This window comes from Lepus europaeus, chromosome 12, assembly GCF_033115175.1.
Source record: "Lepus europaeus isolate LE1 chromosome 12, mLepTim1.pri, whole genome shotgun sequence".
Lineage (NCBI taxonomy): Eukaryota > Metazoa > Chordata > Mammalia > Lagomorpha > Leporidae > Lepus > Lepus europaeus.
The window spans coordinates 38,936,362-38,957,192 of NC_084838.1; the positions used below are offsets into that span (position 1 = coordinate 38,936,362).

The 20,831-nt window shown below is 50.0% G+C and overlaps 1 long non-coding RNA gene and 1 pseudogene across 1 annotated transcript; one reads left to right on the top strand and one right to left on the bottom strand.

Annotated features, from left to right (window-relative positions):
* Positions 1-749: 749 nt before the first annotated feature.
* On the bottom strand, positions 750-2,639 carry LOC133771725 (uncharacterized). Its single transcript, XR_009867615.1, has 3 exons — positions 2,549-2,639; positions 2,194-2,261; positions 750-968 (listed from the first exon to the last, which is right to left on the bottom strand). It is a non-coding gene; the product is annotated as an uncharacterized LOC133771725 (long non-coding RNA).
* The window catches only part of LOC133771721 (olfactory receptor 13C7-like), a 111,859-nt pseudogene continuing 93,224 nt past the window's right edge, over positions 2,197-20,831 (top strand).

The window sequence follows — 20,831 nt, forward strand, 5'->3', positions numbered from 1 at the left end:
AACGCAAACCCAGGCACTCTTCTGTCAGGAGCTGGCGTCCCAAGTGGGTGTCTTAACTGCTGTGCCCAACACCTGCCCTTCCTAACTAGATTGATTCAGTCTGCCATGCTAAAGGCCTAACAAAGGAAAGGGGTGTCATTTCTAGGCATTAGAATATTTAACTCTGTATTTACTAACCTAATAGTGGTGCCTGTCTTATCTTTCAATAAAATATATTACAAGGCATGTAAAGAGCAAGAAAAAACACGCTAGTAAGCAATGAACAGAATCAGACTCAGATGTGATACATGTATATGTATATATATATGAACTATTTATAATACAGGAAGTTTAAAGGAGCTATAACATAATATTAAACAGTATAATATATATGCAATTGACATCCAGGAGACAAAGAGAGTGGACAATAGAAATATTGGAAGAAAAAAATGGCCGAATTTCAAAATTAATGACAGCTCCCAAACCAAGACAGGAAGCTCAGGGAATACTGAGCAATGTGAACAGCTAAAAAGACATCTAGACTTTTCATATTTGAAATGCTCAGAACCAAAGGCAAAGAGAAGATCCTGCAGGCAGCTTGAGAACAAAAGGTAACATACATAAAGAGGAACAAAGAGAAGGTTTGCAGCAGACGTCTCACTGAAACCTTTGTGAGCAGGTGGACACTGGGGTAACATCTTTAAAACGTGGGAAGAAAAAACAAGTCAGCCTGACATTTTACACCAAGAGTAAGATACATTGCAACGATGAAAGGGAAATAAAGATTTTATTTATTTATTTGACAGGTAAAGTTACAGACAGAGAGAGAGACAGAGAGAAAGGTCTTCCTTTCGTTGGTTCAGTCCCCAAATGGCCGCAACGCCCGGAGCTACGCCGATCTGAAGCCAGGAGCCAGGTGCTGCTTCCTGTTCTCCTTGCAGGTAAAGGGAAATAAAGACTCTTTCAGGCCAACGGGGTTCCTCTTCTTCCTAAAACAGAAATTTGGCTTCCAATTGTCACTCTCTCACTGCTTCCTAGCCAACTGAAACCTTTTTTAAAAAGCTGAGGAAAGATCTACCATTGAACCATTTTATAGTATGCAAATCAGTGGGTTTTAGTATGTTCATATCACTGGGCAGCCATCACCAATAATTCCAGAATATTTTTATATCTCACCCCCACAAGGATGACACTGCAGTCACTAGGCATTCGATTCCCATTCTATTTTCCTTCCAGTCCCTGGGAACCAGTAACTGTTTTCTGTTCCTATGAACTGTCCTATTCTGAACACTTCACATAGACAGAATCATATAACTTATGGCCTTTTGCATCTGGCTTCTTTCCTGTAGCTTAATGTATTCAAGTTTCATCCATGCTGTGGAACCTACTGTATATGTTTCTTTTTATGGCCAAATGATATTCTTCCATGAAAACCATACATAAATAGCGTATGGATAAACTACATTTCTTTAATCCACTCATGAGTTGATAGCAATTTGAATTATTTCTACTTTTAAGCTATTATGAATGATGTTTAAATGAATATTCATGTACAAAGTTTTGCTTGAACTCCTGTTTTCAGTGCTCTTGGGAATATACATAAGAGTGTAATTGCTGGGTCAAATGGTAATGCCATGTTTAACTTTTTGAGGAACCAACAGTTTTCCACTGTAACTGTACCATTTCCCATTCTGACCAGCAATATATGATGAATCCTAACTTTAATTCAGGGATGTAACATGCCCAGTTCCTCAGGATGAACCATGATTGAGGAAAGACAATCAAGGCTTATTATATTTTCCAAAAAATTGGCCACAATAGCTTGACATGATCTTCCTGAAACTTGTCATTTCATCATTCGGCGATGGCATCTGTTTCCTCTCTCCTTGAGAATGGGCAGACCTTTGGGACTCAGGAGGGGCCGCAGCGCCGCAGCCCCCTCATTTCGTTCTCTCCGCCACATTCGCAGCCAGGGGAAAAAGTAGAAACAGCCCCAGTAGATCCTGCAGAGAGAAGGCCGAGCAGGGCCGGGCGGGCGGGGCTGACCCCCACAGACCCCGCCCCTCGGGCAAGGCTCCGCCCCGCCTGGCGAGGGCGGCTCCCTCGTAGCCCACGCCCCCTCAAGGCCCCGCCCCGCCCGCCCCCGGACGGCTCGCACCCTCCCCCACCCGGAGCCTCCTGGTTCCTCCTCCGCAGAACCCCGCCTCCACCCACTCCTCCTCCGCCTCCAGCGCCACCTCGTATCTCCTCAATCCCGGCATGTCCTGGGCTCCGAGCGTCTCCTGGGGAGCGGCATGGTTGGGTCAAGGAGCCCCCCCAGCCCCAGGGCCCCTTCTCCGGCCTTTTCAGGACGAGTCTGACTAGCTCTCAGGTAATCTGAGGCAGGTGCCCCCCGGGAAGCCTCAGTAGCCACGTCGGGACTGGATGAGAAGATTTGGGGGCACCAGAGATTAATGGGTTAGGAGGTCGGTCATCTCCGGGGCCTGAGGCATTTAGGGCGAGTGGTTTGGCAGTCGTGGGACTGGGAGATTTGGGGCCCTGGGTGAGGAGTTTCAGGGGCTGGGGTCACCTGGAGGGGGGCTGAGGGGGGTCGGTGCAGCCTAAACTCCCGCCCTCCCTGGCTCAACCGCCGAAACGGACCGTTACCAGTGCGTCACCGGGACCCCGGCGCGCGCCGGGGGTGGGGTTTGCTTATCACCGGAAGGGGCGGAGTCAAGGGCTCCCGCTAGGAGGTGGAGCCCAGGGCGACCGGGGCAGAGGCGGGCTTTATGAAGAGTGGGATGTCGGACTGTGTGGACTAGGCAGCAAGAAAGGGCTTTGGTCAGGACTGGTTTCCCCGTTCCGCGTCTCCATCCTCGTCTACTCCTCCCTGTCTCTGCCCTGCCAGTTGCCCTTGCTTGCCTGCCTCCCTCCGCTTGAGTGACCCTGGACTGAGGAGGAATAGGCCCCCAGAGAGAACCCTGTGTAGGAGTCTACTTATTGCCAGACTATGGAAATAACTGTTGGCCGAGTGACCTTGGCCAAGTCACTGAGCGGCCAGAGGGTCATGGCTGAGCTCCATTTCCTGTGATTTTTTTTTTTTTTTTTTTTTTACAATCATTCAGTCCACAAATGTTTACTGAGTGTGTGCCAGGCGCCAGTCACTGAGCTGGACTTGGAGAGGCAGCGGTGAAGAAGCCAGGCACGATTTCCACCCCAGGAGGTTGTCAAAAGAGAACAATCGCATCATTAAATGTAGCTTGGGGAAGAGGAAGGTGCTGCGGGAATGCCAATAAAGGGCAGTGAACTCGGGGTAGGAAGCAGGAAATAGCTGGCCCAGTCCTCTGATGTCCCAGCCAAGGCTCGGTGCAGAGCCAGACTTGGTCTGGGGAGGGGAGAAAAAAGCCTTGTGGATTGACTATGGGAGGGGCCAGAAATGAATGAGGTGAAGGTTTGCTCATGGTGAACGCTGAAGGATGGCTAGCCCTCCCCACCCCGACCCCCATTCCACTCTGTTTCTCCCTCTCCTGTCCATCCTCCCCTGCTTGAGCCATGTACAGGCAGCAGACAGATCCCTAAGTGCCAAGTGGCGTTGTTAGAAGCATTGCAGTCTGGGTGAGGAGAAGCTGTGCCCTCACACACCACCTTGTCGCTTGAGTTCACACTCTCGTTGACACTGCAGGCTCTGCCCTGGCTGGCTCTGGCTTGGTGCAGGGGAGCTGGGAGCCTGCTCCTCCCTCCTAGTCCTCCAACCCCAGGCCGGGGTGGTTCACATCCTCACTGAGACACAGCGCCCCCTGTGGTGTTGTCCTGGGCTAGCTGCTCTGGTGCTTGCCCTGGGGAGGAAGGAGAGGCAGGGTCAGGGGAGGAAGCTGGGGCCAGGGGCTTGGAGGCAGGAGGCAGGGCTGGGGAGGGCCAGGCTTGCCTTGGCAGAGATTCGCTTCAGTCTCCGAATGATGCGGCCCACCCAGGGCTGTTCTGGGGGTGCACAGAGCTGGAGACCCCTCAGTGTGGTGAACCTGGAGGCAGAGAGAAGGGAGTCCTGGAGCCCAGCTTCCTGGGGGGCCCTGTGTGAGGGTCAGAAGCTGTGGACCATGTCTGGGAACCTGTTCTAGGGGCTCTTTTGTGGGAGGGACTGGGCAAAGGTAAGGGAGGTAAGATGGTGCGTGGTGGCCTGAATGATGGAGGAAGTGATCGGGAGGGAAGAACCTAGACACTCTCCACCGCCCCCCTATGGGATAAAGAACTCTGCAGCTGTCTTGGAGGAAGAGATAGCAAAAGGCACCAAACATGTCCCAGGAATTGGGTGTTAGTTTATCAAGAAGCAAGAATTCTCAGAATTGTTGGCCTCTCTCAGAGCTGGGGAGGGGTGGGGGTTAGTGTTCCAGCTTAACTCAAGGGTGGAAAGGCCACAGCCCTGACTGGGATTCAGGCCCTCTGTGGCCAGTGCCTTAGCTTTGGTGTTGCTCTCTCCTTCACCCACATGCACTGTCCTCTTCCCCGGAAACCCAGACCAGTTGAGGCGGAGCTTACAGAGAGAAGAGCAGCCACAGGCTTCCAGACCAGCCAGGCATGGATCATAGAGAAACACCTGGAGCACAGGCTCATCTACATACCCTGGGTACTCGCTCAGGCCACAGGCATGCCCACAGCACACAGGCAGACACATGCAGACTGCCTAGGGTTACCCACAATCTGCAGGTACACTAACGTCACACAGGAACTTAGTCACCAGAGGGGCACAGCCGTTTGCTGCATGTACAGCCTCAGGTTCATTCTCAGACTTGAGTGTTGACTCAGTTTTTTCACTGACTTCCCTAGAAACTATGTGCTGGTCCCTCTAGGCCCCTCTCCTCCTACTCCAGTTTACCCCCTCCTGGCAAGCGAATCAGTCCAGTAAGAAGATGAGAACTGCCACACAGGAGGCCACGGGATGGATGGAGATGGATAAGTGGGCAGAATCCCTGGGAGCAGCAGGTGTGTGCGGGGGTACAGGAGACCCACGTGTGTGAGACTGTGTGTAAGGTGGGATGGGGGAGATTGAGCCGGAGTTATCCTGTTGGGGAGCAAGCCCCTGCATGCTGGGCAGGGGTGGGGAGGGGTCCTGTGAATGTACGTGTATGAGTTTGTGGTTATCTCCCACTTATGGCTCCCTTATTATCTGTGTCTAGCAATTTCCTCCCTTCTGATATATAATAAAGATCTGGGTCTTTTTCTTCTCTTCTGGTGTATAATAAAGAATTTGACTGGTTTTTGTTGCTGGTTTGTGAGAAAACTTTGTAAACATTTGGAATTTCCCAAGTACAGGTGGCCCCTGGCTTTTGAAGGGTCCAACTTAACAATGACTCACAGTTTTTTGACTTTTGATGATGTGAAAACCATACACATGGGACTGACGTTCTGATACAGTGGGTTAAGCCATCCCCTGCTTTACTGGCATCCCGTATTTGAGCCCTGGCTGCTCTTTTTCTAATAGAGCTCCCTGTTGATGCACCTGGGAAAGTGATGGTAGATGGCTCAAATGGGAGACCTAGGTGGTGTTCTAGGCTCCTGGCATTGGCCTAGTCCAGCCCTGGCTATTGTGGCCATCTGGGGAGTGAACCAGCACATGGAAGATTCTCTCTCTCTTTGTCTCTCTCTCTCCCTCCCTCCCTGTAACTCTGCCTCTCTCAAATCCATCAATCAATCCATCTTAAAAAAAGAGAGAGAAGAAAGTAATACAGTTTCAGTAGAAACCGTATTTTAAGTTGAATTTTCCCCAGCCAGCAATGTTGTAGTCTTATGAGGATGAACAATTGATACCCTACAGTGTACTGGCAGCTAAGTTATGATGTTTGGTAGGTTAACTATATTAAGTGTATTTTCAATTTATAATGGATTCATCCAGATATAATCCCATCATAGATTAAGGAGCATCACTAATGGGAGTGTCTTTCCTAGGCCCTTGGATCACATCAGAGTTCAGCCTGAGAGATCAGATGACTCCAGAAGGAGGCTGGTTACCAGAAAGACCAACTATGTGTCTAGGAGGTGGGGATGTTGAGCCAGCATGACAACCTCTAGGGAGTGGAGAAGGATTGGGGATTGCATTCACCTGTGACCAACAGTTTAGTCATGGCTACATAATGAAATCACAATAAAAAATCTGAACACCAAAGCTCATAGAACCTCCTGGTTTGTGAACACATTGATGTATTGGGAGGGTGGCACACTCTGTCTCCCCAGAGAGGGAGAGACAGCACAAACATCTGCATTTGAGACTCTTCCAGACTTCATCCTACGTGTCTCTTCATTTGGCTGTTCCTGATATATATCCTTTATAAAAAATTGTAAGTGGGGCCAGCATTGCCCAGCGGGTTAAGCCACCACCTGCAACACCAGTATCACATATGCACACCAGTTTGAGTCCAGGCTGCTCCACTTCAATCTAGCTCCCCACTAATGAACCTAGGAAGGCAGAAGAAGATGGCCCAAGTACTTGGGCCCCTGCCACCAATATGGGAGACCCAGATGGAGTTCCAGGCTTCTGGCTTTAGCCTAGCCCAACTGTTGAGGCCATCTGGGGAGTGAACCAGTAGATGGAGATTTCTTTTCCTCTATCTCTAACTCTGCCTAATAAATAAACAAAAAAGTAAATAATAAATATTTTTTCTTGTTTTCTTTTTTTAATTTTTTTATTTATTTTTTGACAGGCAGAGTGGACAGTGAGAGAGAGAGACAGAGAGAAAGGTCTTCCTTTTGCCGTTGGTTCACCCTTCAATGGCCGCCGTGGCTGGTGTGCTGCGGCCGGCGCACCGCGCTGATCCGATGGCAGGAGCCACGTGCTTATCCTGGTCTCCCATGGGGTGCAGGACCCAAGTACTTGGGCCATCCTCCACTGCACTCCCTGGCCACAGCAGAGAGCTGGCCTGGAAGAGGGGCAACCGGGACAGAATCCGGTGCCCCGACTGGGAATAATAAATATTTTTTAAAAAGTAAGCATAGCACCTTCCTGAGTTCTGTGAGTCATTCATTCTAGAATATTATCCAAATCTCAAGTAACAGCCAGTTGAGATTCATTGTGAGACATGGCCCCATACCCATAGGCAGATAAAATCTTGTCTATCTCTATTTGCACAGTAGCTGAGGGGCTTTTGCACCCCAGGGGAATGTGATTTCATTGACATCCTGTTTCTAGCCTGGACTCTCCAGCCAGTTCCCCCTTAACTCAAGATGTCCCATTCTCAACACATTCTACAGTTTTGTTTTTGTTTTTGTTTTGACAGGCAGAGTGGATAGTGAGAGAGAGAGACAGAGAGAAAGGTCTTCCTTTTTGCCGTTGGTTCACCCTCCAATGGCCGCTGCGGCCGGCGCACCACGCTGATCTGAAGCCAGGAGCCAGCTGCTTCTCCTGGTCTCCCATGCAGGTACAGGGCCCAAGGACTTGGGTGTAGCCGTTGAATTCTCTACAATGTAGCAGTGGGTTCGTTTCTGAGAAGAGCAGCGTGGTGGGGGCAAGAGGCGCGGAGTCAACACACAGACCCCGGGAGTCCGGTGAGAGCAGGCTTGAGGCGAGCAGCCTGCAGACTCGTTTATTACAGTTGATACAAAGCTTATATAGCCAAGACCAGCCAATCTGGTCAAGGGGCGGTCTATACCCCAACCAATCACAGCCTGTTGCCAGGCAGTTTCCAGAGCCATCCAATCACAGCCTGTCACCAGGCAGTTTCAAATCCATCCAATCACAGCCTGTCGCCAGGCAGTTTCAAAGCCATTCCTGACTAACTGACGCTCGCTTGCCAGTGGCCACCTTGGCATGGCCTTCTCATTCCACTACATTTCCCCCTTTTCGTTTATTTTTGAGCAATGGGAGGCATGATTCTTGGCCATACCATTGTTGACCCCGTTTCCATGTGGTCTCCGTACGCAGCTGTGCCTGTCTTAGGTTGTCCCCCAGGGGATCTTACCCGTCATTGACTAACCAGTGCTCAAATCGAGAGACCACAGGATTGCTTGCTCAGATAGGGGTAGGAATGAGGAATAACGGTTATCAGGAATGGCATGACCGCACACAGGCTGTGGGCCATTGGAGTGGCTGACCAGAGCTAGTGGGGTACACAACAGTAACAGATATGGCTTTGGGCAGTTTCTCAGGGTAGGATGATAGGGCAGGAGCGTCTGCTAACAAGGTGGAGTCTTGGTCTTGTTCAGCTGGTTCTGGTTGGCTGTCAGTTGCAGGCTTGATGTTTCTGGCTGGTACCCAAATGGGCTGTTCTGCATTCTCTGGAAAGACACAAGCATATCCTCGACCTTTGGTTAGCAGGGGGTGTGGTCCTTTCCATTCTCCTGTCAGGGGGTCTTTCCATCTAACCATAGGGGCTGGGGTCTGGGATGGAAAGGATCCCCAGTGTTTATAAGCTGGGCTGATCCCTTGGGAATCAAAAGTAAGAAAATTGATAGTGAAAAGGACCTCAGTCAAAGCAAGCTGTGGGTCTGAGGGTATATGATTATTTTTTTGCCTTTGTAAGAGATCTTTAATCGTCCTATGAGTTCTTTCAATAATTGCCTGTCCCTGTGGGTTGTATGGGATACCTGTAGCAGACTGTATGTTCCAAGATTTCAGGTTCCTGACTAACTGACGCTCGCTTGCCAGTGGCCACCTTGGCATGGCCTTCTCATTCCACTACACTTGGGCCATCCTCCATTGCTTTCCCGGGCCATAGCAGAGAGCTGGCCTGGAAGAGGGGCAACCGGGATAGAATCTGCCGCCCCGACCGGGACTAGAACCCGGTGTGCTGGCGCCGCAAGGCTGAGGATTAGCCTGTTAAGCCACGGCGCCGGCCTCTACAGTTATTTTTGAGAACTAAAGTGAGAAAGGGAGAGTACTAGGTTGGTCAAAGACTATACATGGAATTTCCATGCAAGACTTGACCTATGAGACCAGAAAAGAAGATCTTTCAGGAGAGACTATATTGGGATGGTATTCTGTTTTCTACTCCCAGCCCTAGAGTATATGATTTGTAGACCTGTATTTTTCTTCATCTATCCATCTGTCCGTCCATCCATCCATCCACCTACCCATGTTTACATCTATAGATCCATTCATGTGTCTAAATACCCATTCATCATCTTTTTTTTTCCACCTTATCCCTCCAACACTAACTCCTGCTCTAGAGGTAACCCATCACTTGTGCTGTTGATACCTGACCACGTCCTAACTGGAACCCTAGATCCAAGACTGAAACAGAATCTTCACCCCAAAATGAGAATAAAATAAGTCACTTGAGCATGGAGTATCATTTAGGGGGACACACATATAAGGAGGGAAAGAGGAAATGGGGCTGTGAGTGACAGAACACAGTCTGGCAGATGTTTGTACAGAGTTTGCAGTGGAATCACCGGCAGTGTTCCAGATGGATTCCCATGCATGGGTCTGGAGCACCAGACGCTCTCCACAGCAGATCTAAGAACAGGGAGCCAAGGGAGGAGGCCATTCCTGTCATTCCAGTTTTAGAAGCTCCACATCAAAGCCTGAAGTAGCATGTGGTGTCCACCCATCTTTCTCTCTTCCTCAGCGCATTTTCCCTTCTTCCATCTTTCCTCTATCTTTTCACATCTTCATCTCCACTTACTCATCGGTATGTTCAGCCATTATCCATTATTTTCTTTTTAACAAAAGATTTAGTTTATGTATGTGAAAAGTAGTGTTGTGGGGGGCGGGGGGAGGAGAAAGAGAGAGAGAAAGAGAATCATCCATCTGCTAGTTCACTCCCCAAATGGTTGCAACAGTCGGTCTGAACCAGGCAGAAGCCAGTAGCCGTGAACTCCATCTGAGTCTCCCATGTGGGTGACAGGGGCCTAAACACTTAGGCCAACTTCCTCTGCTTTCCCAGATGCGTTAGTAGGGAGCTAGACTGGAAGTGGGACTTGAACTGGTGCTCATATGGGATGCCGGCATTGCAGGTGGTGACTTAACCCACTGTGCCACAACACTGGCCCCTATCCTTTTATTTTATTTTTTTTAAAGATTTATTTATTTATTAGAAAGAGTGACAGAGAGAGAAGAAGAAACAGATAAAGAGACTTTCCATTTGCTGGTTTATTCCTCAATAATAGCCAGATCTGGGGCAGGCTAACGTCAAGAGCCAAAGTCTCCAACCTGGTCTCCCACATGGTGGCAGGCACTCAAGCACTTGGACCATCTGCTGCCTTCCCAGGTGCATTAACAGGAAGCTGAACATGAAGCATAGTATCCACAACTGGAACTGGCACTCCAATATGGGATGCCAGCATTGCAAGTAGCAGCTTAACCCACTACTTCACAGTGCCAACCCCTGTGGATGGCTTTTGTTCATGCAAATAATTTTTAAAATTATTTATTTATTTGAAAGGCAGAGTTACAGGGAGAGAGAGAGAGAAATCTTCCATCTGCTGGTTCATTCCCCAAATGCCTGCAAGAGCCAGAGTTGGACCAATCGGAAGCTAGGAGCCAGGAGCTTCTTCCAAGTCTCCCAAGTGGATACAGGGGTCAAAGGGCTTGGGCCATTTTCTGCTTTCTCAGGTGCATTAACAGGGAACTGGATCAGAAGTGGAGCAGCCAGAACTCAAACTGGAGCTCCACAAGTGGTGGCTTTATCAGCTAGGCCACAGTGTCTTTCTGTCTCCCTCCCTCCCTCCCTCCCTCCCTTCTTCCTTCCTTCCTTCCTTCCTTCCTTCCTTCCTTCCTTCCTTCCTTCTTCCTTCCTTCCTTCCTTCCTTCCTTCCTTCCTTCCTTCCTTCTTCTTCTTTCCTTCCTTTCTCTCTCTCTTTCTTTCTTCTTCCTCCTCCTTCTTTCTCCTCCTCCAACTCCTCCTCCTCTTCCTCCTCCTTCTTCAAGATTTATTATCTAAAAAAAAAAAAAAAAAGACCAGCATTGTGGCATAGAAGGTTAAGCCTCTGCCTGCAGTATTGGCATCCTATATGGGCACCAGTTTGAGTCCTGGCTGCTCTAGCTATTGTGGCCATTTGGGGAGTGAACCAGTGAATGGAAGATCTCTCTCACTCCTTCTCTCTGTGTATGTATATCTGCCTTTCATACAAATAAATAAATATTTATTTATTTGAAAGGCAGAGTTACAGAGATAGAGAGGGAGAGACAGAAAGTGAGGGAGCTGTTCTATCTGCTGTTTCACTCCTGAGGTGACCACAGTGGTCAGGGTTGGACAAGGCTGAAGTCAGGAGCCATGAGCTTCTTCCAGGTCTCCCACATGGTTTCAGGGGCTCAAGCACTTGGACCACCTTCCACTGCTTTCCCAGGCCATTATCAGGGAGCTGGATTGGAAGTGGAACAGCTGGAACTTGAACCAGCACCCATATGGGATGCCGACACTGCAGGCGGAAGCTTAACCTACTATGCCACAGTGTCAGGCATGACAAATTTAACTTTTTAAAAAAGACTTATTTCTTTTATTTCAATGGAAGAGAGAGAGAGAGAGAGAGAGAGAGAGAAATCTTCCTTCTGCTGGTTTACTCCCCAAATGGCAGCAACAGCTGGTTCTGGGCCAGGCAGAAGCCAAGAGCATGGAACTCCAGTTCTCCCACATGGGTGGCAGGGGTCCACACACTTGGATCATCTGCTGCTGCTTTCCCAGATGCATTAACTGAGAGCTGGATTGGAAGGGGAGCAGAAGAGACTCAAACCAGTGCTTATATGGGGTGCTAGCATCACAGGCAGTAGCCTAACCTGCTGTGCCACAATGCCAGCTCTGTACGTGGGCCTCTAAACCAGCATTTTAACCCGTAGGCCAAATACCCTCCCCCAGTCACCCTGTTTTATTAAGTCTACCACTCAGTGTATACCCTGATCCACATTGTGGCTTCTTAACTTATTTTTATTTTTTTTTTTTGACAGGCAGAGTTAGACAGTGAGAGAGAGACAGAGAGAAATGTCTTCCTTCCGTTGGTTCACCCCCCAAATGGCCACCACAGCCAGCGCGCTGTGCCGATCCGAAGCCAGGAGCCAGGTGCTTCCTCCTGGTCTCCCATGCGGGTGCAGGGCTCAAGCACCTGGGCCATCCTCCACTGCCTTCCCAGGCCACAGCAGAGAGCTGGACTGAAAGAGGAGTAACCAGGACAGAATCTGGCACCCCAACCAGGACTAGAACCTGGGGTGCTGGCGCCGCAGGCAGAGGATTAGCCTAGTGAGCCACGGCGCCGGCCTTCTTAACTTATTTTTTCTAAAAACTCCTCTCTAGGAGAAGAGATTTGTCCTTGGCATGTTTCTATGTCCGTGACTATATGTAATCATGTTAGATATGTCTATATTGTGATTTTTTTAAAGATTTATTTTATTTATTTGAAAGTCAGAGTTACACAAAAAGAGGAGAGGCAGAGAGAGAGAGAGAGAGAGAGAGGTCTTCCATCTGCTGGCTCACTCCCCAGATGGCTGCAACGGCCGGAGCTGCGCTGATCCGAAGCCCGGAACCAGGAGCTTCTTCCAGATCTCCCACGTGGGTGCAGGGGCCCAAAGACTCGAGCCATCTTCTACTGCTATCTCAGGCCACAGCAGAGAGCTGGATCGGAAGAGGAGCAGCCAGGACTAGAAACGGTGCCCATAAGGGATGCCGGTGCTTCAGGCCAGGGCATTAATCCACTGCGCCACAGTGCTGGCCCCTCTATATTATGATTTATACTTGTGTCCCTGCTGTATGTGAGTGATGGACTGTGTGATTGATGATATGTATGTGTGTATGGACTGGGACACGTGTAGATGGGTGCGGGTGTTGGAACTAGTGTGTGGCTTTGTTTTCCGGCAGCTGTTTTCAAGCCATCCCTTTGTGGCTCTCAACCTCACAGGACCTGCAGGGGGCGTCCAGTGCACACTGGAAAGGACGAGGGCTCTTGGTCCAGGTTGTCAACTTTCTAGGGCCTGCAGAGGGCATCTAGTATGCAGGCAAAAAAAAAGGGGGGGGGCTGGCCTGTGGAAGGGGGGCTCTGGCATGAGAGACTGGAATGACTTGTTCCAGAAATGGGCTGGAAATGAGCAAGGACCAAATGACTCAGCCTCTAAAATTCCCTGATCCTGGGAAGGGGTCTGTTTCACTCCCTATCCTTCCCTAAACTCTGTGTCCAGAGGGTCCCGTCCCAGGCAGAGGGGCAGAGCTTGGCTCTGCAGTTTCAGAGTGTGGGTGGAACATTGCACAGAGCTCCCGGAGGTGATGCGACTTCAGGATGGAGCAATATCTTGAGCAATAGTGTTCCCCCCCTTCCCTGCCTCCCACCTTCTGGAGCTCAAAGTAAATCCCGGGTTTCCTGAATATTTCTCTCCTTCATTTCCTGTAGTTGGGGCCCAGGATTCCGGGGCCTGGGCTAAGCTTGCTTGGGAGAAGCTCAGGAAACAAAGCTAAAGGGGACACATGTGGCTGGAGATGGGGAGTCCTGGGCAGCCAGAGGGAGGCAGGAGAGGTTGCACGAAGAGTGTTTTGCAGATGATTGAGGATGAGTAGGGAAAGAAGGGAGAATGAACAGCAAACAGAGAGGCTCAGGAGAAATACAGTGATTTGTGATTTTTAAAAAAGATATATTTATTTATTTCAAAGGCAAAGTGACAGAATAAGGAACAGCCAGAGAGACAGAGAGAGATCTTCCTCCAAATGGCAACCACATCCAGGCCTGGGTCAGGCTGATGCCAGGAGCTTCATCCTGGTGTCCTACATGAGTAGCAAAGACCCAAACACTTTGGTCATTTTCCACTGCCTTCCCAGGCACACTAGCTGGATTGGAATACTGGGACTCTCACTAGCAGTGCTGGAAGCTGGACTGGAAGTGGAGCAGCTGGACTCGAACCAGCACTTTGATATAGGATGTTGGCATTGTAAGCAGTGGCTTAACCTTCCATGCCATGATGCCAGCCACAGGTGTTTGTGATTAATCCCAAGGTATGGGACTCAGGGACAGGGCTAGTGATGAAAGAAGGCCATGCATATGTGGGAGGTGGGGCGGGGCGGTCATCTCTGGCCTGATCTACCTCTAGAGAGGTTCCCAAGGATGGAGCTGTGGGGATGGCCAGCCCAGGGGCTGCAGCTGCCCTGAGGAGGGAGGCTGAAGTCGGTGCGGGGCTGCAGCAGTGGGGCTGAAGGAGTGGCACAGACAGCAGACACTGAAGAGGGAGACAGCAGGGGTGAGGGGAAGGAGCGGATGGGAGAGCGAGGGGTGATGTACAGAGCTACTTTTAGGTTCCAGGCTGTGGTGCCAGCTGCTTTTTTTGGATTTCCTCTTGGCTTTCTCAGACACGTTATCACCAAACCAAACTCTGGATTCCTAGCACTTCCCTCCCAGCCTGTCTCCTCCCCCGGTCACCCAGCTCGCTCAGGGACTGTCATCCCCCTACCCCACCCCGGTTGCTCAGGCCCGAAGCCTGGCATTGTCCCTGGTTTTCCTGTTTCCCTTGCTCCTCAAATGTAATCTGTCAGCTCGGCCCGCTAGTCTGGAATCCCCATTCTTCTGTACCCCAACGGCCAGCACCTGGGCCAGGCCAGCGTCGTCTCTGTCTCTTTCCTACACTATAGGAGGAGCCCTCTGACTTCTTTCCTCTCCAATCCGTTTTCCAGCCTGCTCAGAGGGTCTTTTTTTTTTTTTTTTTTTTTTTGACAAGCAGAGTGGATAGTGAGAGAGAGAGAGAGAGAGAAAGGTCTTCCTTTTTGCCGTTGGTTCACCCTCCAATGGCCGCTGCGGCCGGCGCATCGCACTGATCTGAAGCCAGGAGCCAGGTGCTTCTCCTGGTCTCCCATGTGGGTGCAGGGCCCAAGCACTTGGGCCATCCTCCACTGCCTTCCCAGGCCATAGCAGAGAGCTGGCCTGGAAGAGGGGCAACTGGGACAGAATCCGGCGCCCCGACCGGGACTAGAACCCGGTGTGCCAGCGCCGCAAGGCGGAGGATTAGCCTGTTAAGCCACGGCACCGGCCCTCAGAGGGTCTTTTTTAACACTGCCAATGAGATCATGTTACCTCTCTGCTTAAATCTTGCATAGCACTTAGAATAAAGTCTTCACTTCTTCCTGTGGTTGGCAAAGACGTGGGTCATGTGACGCTGGGTTCCCTGTCCTGTCTCAGTTTCCACCCTCTGCTCCTTGTCGCCTGTGCTCCAGCCGCACTGGTCTCTTCTCCTTGAATGGACGCCTTCTTCTCTTTTTGGTGTCAGCTTCACTATCCTCTCCTCACAGAGACTGTTGCTAGGCACCCTACGGAAAGCATGGCAGTGCCACCTTCTTCTTCTTTTTCTTTTTTAACAGGCAGAGTGGACAGTGAGAGAGAGAGAGACAGAGAGAAAAGTCTTCTTTTTCTGTTGGTTCACCCCCCAGTGGCCGCTGGGGCTGGCGCACCACGCTGATCCGAAGCCGGGAGCCAGGTGCTTCTCCTGGTCTCCCATGGGGTGCAGGGCCCAAGCACTTGGGCCATCCTCCACTGCACTCCCTGGTCACAGCAGAGAGCTGGACTGGAAGAGGAGCGACTGGGACAGAATCTGGTGCCTCGACCAGGACTAGAACCCAGGGTGCCAGTGCCGCAAGCGGAGGATTAGCCCATTGAGCCACGGCGCCGGGCTGGCAGTGCCACCTTCTGTCTTTATCTTTCACAACACACCCTGTTGGAAATTGATTTTTTAAAAGATTTATTTATTTATTTGAAAGGCAGAGTTAGAGAGAGGGAGAGATAGAGACAGAGACAGAGACAGAGAGAGAGAGATCTTCCATCCACTGGTTTACTCCCCAGATGGCTGGGCCAGACCAAGGTCAGGAGCCTGGAACTCCATCCAGGTCTTCCATGTGGGTGGCAGCAGCCAAGGACTTGGGCCATCAGCTGCTTCCTCACTAGGTGCATTAGCATGGAGCTGAGTCACAGGCAGAGCAGCCAGGACCCAAATCTGCTCTCCAATGCAGGATGCTCGTGTTGCAAGCCATGGCTTAACCTGCTGCACCACAACACCTGTCCCTGAAATGGCTTTGTTTCTGTATTGTAGCAGACTTCTGTTGTTGTTATTATTATTATTTTAGGTTATTTAAGACCTTTATTAACAGGTGCTTGTAGCTTTTTGACTGTTTTTAAAAAATCAAGTTGTAAAGTTTTATTATAAATTAAAAATGAAGTTGTTAGGGCCGGCGCTGTGGTGTAGTAGGTAATGCCATGGCCTGCAGTGTCAGCATTCTATGTGGATGCCGGTTCGAGTCTTAGCTGCTCCACTTCCAATCCAGCTCTCTGCTGATGTGCCTTGGAAAGCAGTAGAAAATGGCCCAAGTGATTGGGCTCCTGCACCCACATGGGACACCTGGAAGAAGCTCCTGGCTCCTGGCTTCAGATCAGCCCAGCTCCAGCCATTGTGGCCATTTGGGGAGTGAATCAGTGGATGGAAGACTTCTCTCTCTACCTCTGCCTCTGTGTAACTCTGCCTTTCAAATAAATAAATAAATAAATCATTTTAAAAAATGAAGGTCTTAAAAATTTCAGCTTGACCAGATATGGAACAATTTTAAAACCTTTAAAGGTGTATTGAGAAAAACCAGGTTTTTTTTTTTTTTTTTTTTTGACAGGCAGAGTGGACAGTGAGAGAGAGCCAGAGAGAAAGGTCTTCCTTTACTGTTGATTCACCCTCCAATGGCTGCTGCCGCGGGCGCACTGTGGCCGGCGCACCACGCTGATCCAAAGCCGGGAGCCAGGTGCTTCTCCTGGTCTCCCATGTGGGTGCAGGGCCCAAGCACTTGGGCCATCCTCCACTGCACTCCCGGGCCACAGCAGAGAGCTGGACTGGAAGAGGGGCAACCGGGATAGAATCCGGCGCCCCGACTGGGACTAGAACCCGGTGTGCCGGCGTCGCAAGGCAGAGGATTAGCCTAGTGAGCCGCGGTGCCGGCCAAAACCAGTTTTTTGTTTTTGTTTTTTTTTTTTAACTCGTTTGTCATTACCAAAAAAAGAGACATCTTTAGGTAAAAATGCTGCTTAGATAATACGGACAGTTCTAGTAATCTGGTCAATGGGCAAAATGCAAGGACTTAAGGCCTTCTGCTCCTATCTTTTGTTCATTTCTTATTGCTGGAATTTCATATTCATTGCTTCTTGTTGGAAGGCTAACCCGGGTGATGGCAGAGCTGTGAAGCCGGCATTTGCTCAGCCCCGCCCTGCGCAGCCTCTGGATGATTCTCAGCTGGTGGATCGGCTGCTTTGTCTCTTTGCCATCCTGGGGTTTAGGGTTACCTGGGTGTCTGCGCAGGTAACTGAAGTTGCGGGGCACCCACGCTGAGGTGGCTGCTGACCTGGGTCTCAGCTCCTTGATTTCCCCACTCCTCTTCATTGCCGTCCTCTCTAGGCTGTCTTCGGCGAGGAGGACCCCTGCGGAAGCGTGGTCTATAACCCCACACACATTCCGTCTCACTGGTCTACCTAGTTCTGCATCCTGATTGGCAGCACCTTCCCTCACGTCTCCCCGCACGGGGGTGGGCACACTGGGTCTCCTCATGAGGAAGGTGGGGCCGGCCTTGTTGGGCCTGGCCTTCAAGGGCACTCTCCGGGCACTCTTTCCCGCACTCTCACTAGTCTGAGAATGCGGCCGGCCATTGCGTGGAGGACCCCTACGGACGTGGACGGCGTCTGTAATGGTCGCGTCTGCTGCGTATTCGCTGCGTTGCCCTGGAGCTCCACCAGGGCCTGCGGCATTGGCTGCCTCGGCACCGGTTTCTCCTTCAGCAGCATCAGACTCCATAATCTCCCCGTCTCCTATGCTGCAGTTCTTCTTTACGGCAGTCTGGTGCACAAATCCGTCTTCCTTGGTGTCATTTCTGGGGATGGAACCATATTCATTTCTTACACCGAACCATTTTACTGTTCCCAAAACCTTCGTTGCACTGTCCTTGTTCAGTAGGCGCCGCCGATGTGAGGCAGCCCGGGGCCACTGCTCCCTGCCCCACTGCCTGTGGTGCCGCGGGTTCTCGGCCTTGGCCTTGGCCTCGGCCTCGCTGCTCACAGTTGCGGTGATGGTGACTGGGGCTGGCTGCGGCAGCTGCGGCTCCTCCCGGGGTGTAATGGTAACTAGGCCGGCGGTGGTGGTGGTGGGGCTGCTCAGGGGTCTCTGGGGTCTGTTCTCCTCCCGCTACCGATGGAACACTTGTTATTTTTGACCAGCCAGCATTTGACCCTCTTTCCTAGATAGAAGCCCAATAGGCCAGGTACTCGCTTTCGAAGCCTCCCCGCTGTCTGGGGAGGTTCCGCTAATCTGAATGTTAGGACTGTGAATGGGAGCTGGTGATGCAAACGACTGGGGACCATGGGGGATGCATTTTTGTGGTAGCAGTAGAACTGGTACCACTGCCTGCCACTTGGCCCTTTGCCTCGGCAGACCCCGTGGTGTTTGAGATATCTGTAGTCTGTTGTGTGCTTAATGAAGCCCATAGTCAGGGGATGCTTAAATTCCTAACATGCCTGTGCCTAGGTCAGGGTCATCTTTCCCTTAGTCCACACCTATGCCATTGATCTATTAGGTCAGCTTTTGAGCCAGGTTTGTATGATTCTGCACAATTTACTGGCACTAGCTCGGGCCAGGTCACTATAAGCATTAAAGCTCCATTCAGGGTGATCTTGAAGGACAGTGGAGAAAAAAGTTTTTCCACTGGGCAGAACATCATATTTTTTCCTGGGAAGGAAGTGGTTCCTTGAACTGAGAAGTGAGACCACCATCTGGCTTGGGCTTCTCATGCCACAGGCTCAATGGGGAGTTTTCACAGTGGCAGGAATAGTTAATCCTGACAATCAAAGGAAAATAAAGGGACTGGTGATGTGGTACAGAAGGTTAAGCCTCCGCCTGCAACGCTGGCATCCTGTATAAGTGCTAGTTCAAATCCTGGCTGCTCCATTTCTGATCCAGCTCCCTGCTAATGCACCTGGGAAAGCAGTGGAAGATGGCCCAAGTGCTTGGGCCCCTGCACCTGCATGGAAGACGTGGAAGAAACTACTGGCTTTGTTGTGAACATCTGGGGAGTGATCCAGTGGATGGAATATCTCTCTGTCCCCCTTCTGTAACTCTTTCAAACAAATAAATAAATCTTAAAAAAAGAAAAAAAAAAGAGTCTTGAGGCAAGAAATAAGAAGCACATGCCTTTGTGGTGGCCAGAACTACCATGCTGTGGCAGGGAAGAAAAGGCCCAGAGCTCCTGCAACCACAACAGCCGAGAACAGTGAGCCTGGAAGAGCATGGCAAGCTTCGATGAGACTGCAGCCCTGACTGACCCCTGGATGTGGGAGAGACACCAAGCAGCTACCATGACTCCTGACCTGCAAGAAACTAGGAGACAGTGCATTTGGGTTGTTTTGAGTCACTCAGTCTGTGGTGACTGGTTATGCAGCAAAAGAAAACCAATACAGGAAGAAAGTAATAAGTGCCAACCAAGCCCCAGGACCAGTTTCAGAACCACCATCTATAACTTTCATCCATTTCTTGTTCCCTGTTTTGAAATGTGTCTAATTTTCTTTGTACTTTAACTGAGTCCTCCCCTCCCCCCTTTAAAAAAATCCTCCTTTATTTCATTCTTGAATATGGGTACTCTGGTGGTCTTACTGCCACTTACCAAGGTTCTAGCTTCCTTCTCCTCCTGGGAGTTGCCTGCTTGGAGTTAGGCATGGTAGTGTGCCCCACTTTGGTGAATGAGATATAAATGGAAGTGACATGTGTTACTTGCAGACAACATTTAAGCAAGAACTCTTGTTGCTGTCTTCCCTGACTGAAGTGATCATGGAAGCATGGGTGGAGATGAAGGAGCATGCCAAAGATCAAAGCAGCTTGGAATGTTGAACCGCCACATGGAATACAGCTGTGCTAGACTCCTCTAGACCCACAGCAGGCTTGGCATACATGCAGAATAGAATTTTGTTGCATGAAGCTTCTCAGATCTGGGTGTTATTTGTTATCCTGACCAATCAGGGTGCACTGGTGGTGCTTGCCAGGTGTTGCAGAATAGAGACAAGATTATATCAAGGCTGGAGGAAGAATGTGTGTCACCTTGAGGTCTTGGATTTAGAATTGGGTGTTGCTATGGACTGAAATGCATCTTCCCAAAACTCATGCATTGAAGCACGAACCTCCAGGGTGACTTTATATGGGTACAGGGTCTTCAGGAAGTAAATATGGTTAAATGAATTCCGTGTTATAGCACAGCAGGTTAAGCTGCTGCCTGCAACACCGGCATGCCATATGAATGCCAGTTCCAGTTCTGGCTGCTCTACTTCTGATCCAGCTCCATGCTAATGCACCTTGGAAAGCAGCAGAAGATGGCCCAAGTACTTGGGCCCCTGCCACCCATGTGGGAGACTTGGATGGAGTTACTAGCTCCTGGCTTTGGCCTGGCCCAGCCCTAGCCATTGTGGTCATTTGGGGAAATGAGCCTGTGGATGGAAGACATCTCTCTCTGTCTCTGTCTCTCTCTCTGTCTCTCTCTCTTTATCTCTCTCTCTCTCTCTCTCTCTCTCTATTTCTATCTCTATCAATCTTCCCCTGACCCTGACCCTGTTAACTTTGCTTTTCAAATAAATAAACTTAAAAAACAAATGAATGCAGCTCAATTCACAATAGCTAATACATGGAATCAATCTAAATGCCCATCAACTGAAGACTGGATAAAGAAATTATGGGATATGTACACTATGGAATACTACACAGCCGTAAAAAATGAAATCTGGACATTTGCAACAAAATGGATGAATCTGGAAAACGTCATACTTAGTGAAATAAGACAGTCCCAAAGGAGTAAATACTGTATGTTCTCCCTGATCTGTGAGAACTAATAAAGCACCTAAAATGATATCAGTAGAAGTGAAACTGACACTTCGAGAAGGGATGACTTGGACGGCCCCTGTCTTAACAGTCATGGAACAGTTTT